Raw genomic sequence first — 7,814 nt, 5'->3', positions numbered from 1 at the left:
CAATATAGTGAAACCCCGTCTCTACTAAAAATACAAAAATTAGCCGGACCTGGTAGCAGGCGCCTATAGTCCCAGCTACTCCTACTCTGGAGGCTAAGGCAGGAGAACTGCTTGAACCCAAGAGGTGGAGGTTGCAGTAAGCAGAGATCAAGCCACTGCACTCCAGCCTGGGCGACAGAGTAAGACTCTGTCTCAAAAAAAAAAAAAAAAAAAAAAATCATTTCAACATATCAACATAAAAAAAATTATTTAGATGTTTTACATTAAAAAATACTGTCTTTGAAACCTGGTGTGTGTTTTACACTTAGAGCCTATCACAAGTTGGATGCTAAATTTTCAACAGATAAAATGGAATGTAGTTCTAAAGTTGTGTTTTGTGGAAAAACATTTTACACTACTTCAGTTTTTTAAACTTAAAATTAAAAAAAAAACCTTAACATTTCAGTTTCACTAGTCTCATTTCAAGTGTCTAACAGTCACACAGTGGTTAGTGGCTACCATATTGGGCAGCATAACTTTAAAGTATTTCTTTGTAAGACAAAGAAATCCCAAATAGGGAGAGTTTTAAATGTGACCAATATATTGTTCATGCTCTACAAACCCACTATTTGCATCCCCTTTAAGTTTTCCAAAAATAAAACAATAAGGTTCAATACCTTACAATGTTCAATACTCATGGGATAGATAAGTCTTTCCTATGCTCATGAATCTTCAAGACTCATTCTTGACCTTTTAGAATTTCTACTATTTCCTACATGGAAACTAGAGACAAAACATTATACCTCCATTCAAAATTTTCCTGACACTGTGATTTCAGAGATTTCTGAATCCTAAACAGCTCCTGCTTGATGGGCTTGGATTTCATTCCATGAAAGAGAGATTTCTAAATTTTAATTCAAAATTTAAATGAGACACACTCATAAAGCAACATGTGAACAAATCCAAATCACTACGTCTTCAATAATACTAATATGCTGCTGTCTCCTTTCCCCCTATCCTTCCATATACATGCCAGAGACAATCAAGGAAAATATTTTCCCCATGATATTCCTGCAACACACTTATTTCAAAGACTCCATCCTTTCTGCATTAACTTAGCATTTCCCAGGGACTGGAATGGGGGGTCAAGACATTTCAGCACTGGCAAGCACTCCTTCCCTTAAAAGGGAATTTAAAGAGTAAGCTATGGCTACAATACCTGCAGAGGTCCCCTGGACTAGCGGTAATTACATTTGCAAAGAAAATGGAAATCAAGAATTCAGGCAATGCTCTCAAATGCCTTGTAAACTAATTTTACTCTCACACACCCAATGAGCCCGGTCTTACTTTAAGCAGTCCTTCACTAAGTGGCATAAAAAAAAAAGAAATGGAATAAATCTAAAAACCACAAATTCTGCCCCAGGTAGATGTAATCTGCCACTATTGTTTACTAAGTGTAAACAAACATTTTAAAGTTTAGGCATGCCAAAAATATCAGGAAACCATAGTCCAAATGATCAAATACAGCTCTATCTCCATTTTGGGTGTGAAAATATTACTGAAGAATAACATATTAACAAAACAGGTCTCCAGATTCTACTTTACAGTGAGTAACACTGTGGTACATTTCTAGTTTAAGTAGTAAGAGGAAAAAAAGAATCCTTATACACCCCTGGGATCTTTCAACATCACTGTAAAAGAGAAGGTCATAAATCTATTTCTTTAGTTATCTCACATAAGTCAGAATTTTGACTTCAGCATATGATTAGCATCAGCTGTTTTTCTACGAAGATTACCAGTGAAACATACAGTAATTTAGACAACGAAATATAATTGTTTTGAAGTCACTTAGGTCTCTCTCTGGCTATAAGCAATACTCATCACCCTGTATTTACATAGCCCATACACCTGTATTTCATTTAATCTTCACAATAATCTCATGAAGTAGGAATCACCACCTCTACAGGTGAGAAACAGAAGCACAGAGAAAGAAAGTGATTTACCAAAAACCATGTGGCTAGTAAATGGAAAGGGCCAGTAATTAAATCCAGGTCTCCGCATTCCAAATCCAGTCAACTTTTCACTAAGATAACTGCCCTCCAACATATCCCAAGACTCTATACTTTTAAAACACATTCCTTCCTTCAATCCCAATAGGGATGACTAAACTATTCTATGAGCTTTTTATAGCATGTTCACTCCCTGTATGAAAAATTCCAAAATGACAAAACACCTTTTATAAGCAGCACAAACCTAGATGGACTTATTTTTAAATAAGTCAACTTTTAGTAATTTTTTAAAATACAGTTGCTCCTTAGATAAACAGCATATTTTATTAAGCTTATTTCTTTTACAGTACTGTGTGCCAATATATCCAAATCCATTCCTGGAAACAAGAAACCAAATTAGAAATTCTGCCCAATCGTTTCAAAGAGCTACTCATCTGGTCAATGAATGAGACTGTATCAGGTAAATTTAATTCTGGGGAGGAAAGGCCAGCAAGAACACCAAGCCTGAGACTTATTTAAAACAGATTTTATTCACCTTGAGAATTTTAAAGTATTGTTAATAATCTCAACTTCTTCTAGTCATTATTATTATATATTAATATAAATTATGTAAATGACTTTCTGATTACTGCTAAATGTAGTATCTCATTTAATTCTTCTAACCCATGCACACCAAACTTTTAAAAAATTTAATTGTTATAATGTTAAGGCAAAAAGTCATTTAAAACATATTGTTCAGTACTAACAAGTCAGGAGACCTGGTGCTAAACATAAACACAGGCATGTTATATTTGATGGACACACTACATTATAGTACCCAATTAAGGAGACTTAAGGCATCCAAAAATACCATTAATAAAACAGATCTTACAAAACTAAATTCTGAAACACCAAGTGAAATGCTTGTGTAAAAACCAATTTTAAAAAGTCATCTTGGCTGCGCATGGTGCTGGTCGAGTGTGGTGGCCTACACCTGTAATCCCAGCACTTTGGGAGGTTGAGGTTGGTGGATCGCTTGAGCCCAGGAGTTCAAGACCAGCCTGGGCAACATGGTGAAACCCTGTCTCTACCAAAGATACAAAAACTTAGGCAGGGTAATGCCCATCTGTGGTCCCAGCTACTTGGGACCTGATGTGGCTGAGGTGGGAGGATTGCTTGAGCTTGGGGGCAGAGGTTGCAGTGAGCTCAGACCACACCACAGTACTCCAGTCGGTGACAGAGTGAGACTCCATATCAAAATTTAAAAAGTCACCTGGGGCCGGGTGCGGTGGCTGACGCCTGTAATCCCAGCACTTTGGGAGGCTGAGACGGGCGGATCACGAGGTCAGGAGATTGAGACCATCCTGGCTAACACGGTGAAACCCCGTCTCTACTAAAAATACAAAACAAAAAATGAGCCAGGCGTAGTGGCGGGCGCCTGTAGTCCAGCTACTCAGGAGGCTGAGGCAGGAGAATGGTGTGAACCCGGGAGGCGGAGCTTGCAGTGAGCCAAGATCGCACCATTGCACTGCAGCCTGGGTGACAGAGCAAGACTCCGCCTCAAAATAAATAAGAAAAAAAAAAAAAAAGTCACCTGGAAGAAATTACCTCTTAAAAAAAAAAAAAGGGGGGGGGGGGGGGGGGGGAAGGAATTAAGGTAACCTAACATCAAGTAACTACTAAATCATGTTGAATATGTTTACCTTGTGCATGTGTTCATTCAAGCTCCAAATTCTGTAATAAAGTTCTAAAGCAGGACATGCCAATGTTTTAAAAATTATGGGTATGAACACAAAAATGTATCACACTGACAAGAGAAGGGCAATCCATTTTGTTTGCAACAGAGCTTCATTAAGAACCTCATAAAGGAGGCCAAGTACAGAGGCTCATGCCTGTAATCCCAGCACTTTGGGAGGCTGAGGCAGGCGGATCACCTGAGGTCAGGAGTTCAAGACCAGCCTGACCAACATGGTGAAACCCTGTCTCTACAAAAATACAAAAATATGCCAGGCATGATGGCGGCTGCCTGTAATCCCAGCTACTCGGGAGGCTGAGGCGGGAGAATCGTTTGAACCTGGGAGGTGGAGGTTGCAGTGAGCAGAGATCGTGCCATTGCACTCCAGCCTGGGTGACAGAGCGAGACTCTGTCTCAAAAACAAACAACAACAAAAAAACACACACCACAAACAAAACCCAAAAAAGAACCTCATAAAGGAGATAAGAACTAATAACATGTGATCTGTGTCAATGAAGAAAATGTTAAATACCATCACCAAAATGAAAAACACTTTATTCAGTTTTTTAAAAGTTAAATCATAAAGAACTGCTGAATTTCAGGCCAGAAAACAAAAGTACCATCACGTATGTAGGCACCAAAAGTGTTGGGGATTCTTCATATATAGAATGTTTAATTAAAATGTCACGGTATTTGTAACAGACAAATATTTGATAACCACCAGGTATCTTTTTTTATTCTACACATGGGTAGCAGGGTGAAATTCAGCTCTGTGAAAGGAAAAAAGACACACTGAAATCTAGTCTTGGCTATAACTTGGTTATGTGGATTTGGCCAATTCATTTAACTTCTTGTGCCAGAGAATCACCATCAATATTAGAGTACCGGATTAAACCATCTGCAAGGTACTTTCCAGTTTTATGTGTCTGTGACTGTAAATAAGATATAACCTAGGCCACATTACGATATTCTGCTTTTCTCACTACTATTTCACTCAATGTACTCTTATCTCCACTTACGCGGTTACCTTATCTTGTTGAAAAGAAATATAAAGCATTCTTAAAAAAAAGGAACAGACAGGGTTAATGTCTCACTGACTTTCCTTATTGCATGATACCTCTCACCAACTAAACAATTTGTTGATAATTTCCAAGAGTGGCCTATCAGAAAATGCTACCAAGGCATCCACCACTGCTCATGCTACTATAGCAGTAAGATTCCGAATGGCAGTTAGCTTCGCCTCCACTTACATTCTTCTATCTTTACCACTTGAAAAGGACAGAGAAAAACTAAAAGGACTCAGGAATGTTCCTCATGTACCTACCAAGTTGCAGCTCAAACAACTTTTACTAAAACTCTCTAAAACAGTTAAACTGAAAGTGTGTTAAGAACTTCAGTAAATCAAAGGACTGAAGACCATGCCAAATTCTGTCGATCTACAGGATCAAGTTAGTTAAAAAAGGAAACCATTATGACATTTCATCTCAGTCAAATGCTTTAATCTAGACAGTTAATTTAATCTTCAATTACTCATTTTATATTCTTTTATTATCGAGCTATGCCACTAAATTAGAATTTGGTCTTATCCATAAACTCATTTTGACTTGCTTCTCTCATTATTCCTAAGAAGTCAAAAAGAAAATGACTCAAAAACCCAAAGAGTGCATGTGTTTAAGTTATTAATGTAAAAATCACTGATAACTGACAATGTTGGTGTTCATCAGTAACTAAGGCACTATTTTAAGGACCTAAGATTTTTCCATCAAAAATCAGGTTTTTAAAGAGTGAAGCCAATTTTTAAAATTAAAATCACTTAACTAAAAAATACTATCTATACCAATCAGTTATATTATTTGAGGAAATAATTTTGTATTTAAGACCAACCATGATGACAATTATCCTTCCTGAACTAGTATACCTCCATAAAAATAACATGAAGAGGGTGACCATACATCTTTGGTTTGTCCAGAAGAGTAATGGTTTACACTTGTACTGAAGCAATTAGTAATATGGCTCTCCCTTTCACTCTCAAAAGTGTCCCAGTTTAGATAATTCATATGGTCTTAGTTATAATCAGCACTAAAGGGAACTTTTATTCATCAATAAAACATGAAAATTGTAGTTAACACCTTTCTTCCTACAGTCAAGGGGATATCAGAAGGGACCTTTTGTCATTCCAGAAAAAAATTTAAAACATCAAACACAAATACCTCCTTTCTCCCAGGAAGTAACATGTTCACCATCATGGAAACACCATTAGCCTGTCAAATGTTTTAATAGCAACCCAACCTGTAGTTGCAAAATTACTGCAAGAAATTCACGAATCTATATAATGCACCAAGTGCTCTCTGCCTATAGATTGTCTCCAAATATGTAGGTGCTATTATGACTAATGAGATTAAACTCTTGGGTTGGGGGCTGGGCACAGTGGCTCACGCCTGTAATCCCTGCACTTGGGGAGGCCAAGGCAGGTGGATTACCTGAGGTCAGGAGTTCGAGACCAGCTTGGCCAACATGGTGAAACTCCTTCTCCAGCAAAAATACAAAAGTTAGCCAGGCGTGGTGGCACATGCCTGTAATCCCAGCTACTCGGGAGGCTGAGGCAGGAGAATCGCTTGAACCCGGGAGGCGGAGGTTGCAGTGAGCCAAGATCGCGCGACTGCACTCCAGCCTGGGCGACAGAGCAAAACTTGTTCCACTCTTCCCCCAAACCAAAAAAACAAAAAAACAAAAAAACCCACCTTGGGTTGGAGCATTACAATATAGGAAAATCTAGAGCAAAAATACCAACTATATATTTCAGGAGAAAAACCACAAGTTCATAAATATATCCCCCCAAGTGAGGTGTATTTAAAAACTACCTCAATTGATAAAAAGAGAAATGAATTGCTGGATTATCTGGGAAACTCATATTTGAGGTTGAGAAAAAAAAAATTAAAGAAAAATAGACACAGAAGTGTTATTGCTTTCTTATATTGGACATCAAAACTTCAATTTATTATGTAAACTAGATACTTTCTGAAATCAATGGGCCATAGGTTTTGGAAATCTTTGTGTTAAAGAAAAACTTGTCCAGTCCTATGCAGTGGCACAAAATTCTAGGACCTCATTGGTTTGGGTTTGACAGAAGACTTTTTATTCTCTAATTGGTCATCCACTCTATTGTAAATGAAGAGAACAGGAGGCTGGTTGGTGATCTGCTCTATTTCTGATCCACCATGGCCATGGAAAAATTAATGTACACATAATGTAATTCCATAAAGGCAGATGCCTCATTTGACCTACTATATTATTTAAGGTTCACTACATGTTCACTAACCTCAAAGATATCCAACCAGCCTAATATTTCCGGATCATTTCATTATTAAGCTATTTCTTAAAATAATTTCTGATTTTAAATTATCAAACTATATACAAAGAACTATTTAGCATCTATCAATAAGCCCATCCAATTACAAGGCCTGCAAAATAGAACAATAAATATTTGTAAACATGTATAATAGCTGAAACAGGAATGTAACAGACAAAAAGGGGGGATTGCAGGATAATCTTTAAGTGTTAACAAAAGTTTCTGATGCAACATAACCTACAGACTTGTTTACTACAACCTTTCATTTTCATTGAATTTCCTATCTAATTAGACAGCAATCAAACCTAGAAGCATAACGTCACACAGGCCTGGGATAAAATGAGGGCTCTACCACTTAAAGCTATTTAACTGAGGACAAATTATACTTAACTTCTTTGGGTTTTTGGTTTCCTCTATAAAACAGTTAACATTCTCATGAGGCTTTGTTGTGAGGATTATAAAATAATGCATGTAAAGCACATGGCCTAGCACCACAGGCCTTCAGCAGAAGTTGGTTATGAATTTAGGCTAAGTATCCATCCCAGTTTGTCTGGGACAATCAAGGTTTGCACCTGTTGTCCAGGAATTATTAATGTTCCTTTTGTACTCTGGATTAAGAAAATGTGGCACATATACACCATGGAATACTATGCAGCCATAAAAAAGGATGAGTTTGCGTCCTTTGTAGGGACATGGATGCAGCTGGAAACCATCATTCTTAGCAAACTATCACAAGAACAGAAAACCAAACACCGCATGTTCT

The 7,814-nt window shown here is 37.5% G+C and overlaps 1 protein-coding gene across 2 annotated transcripts in view; it reads right to left on the bottom strand.

Moving 5' to 3' along the window:
- RLIM (ring finger protein, LIM domain interacting) overlaps positions 1 to 7,814 on the bottom strand; it is a 30,285-nt gene that overhangs the window by 19,430 nt on the left and 3,041 nt on the right. The gene's annotated exons all lie outside the window — the stretch shown is intronic.

This window comes from Piliocolobus tephrosceles, chromosome 12 (assembly GCF_002776525.5).
Source record: "Piliocolobus tephrosceles isolate RC106 chromosome 12, ASM277652v3, whole genome shotgun sequence".
NCBI lineage: Eukaryota > Metazoa > Chordata > Mammalia > Primates > Cercopithecidae > Piliocolobus > Piliocolobus tephrosceles.
Note: the sequence above shows the minus strand (reverse complement) of the source record. Positions and strands in the feature narration are given on the sequence as shown.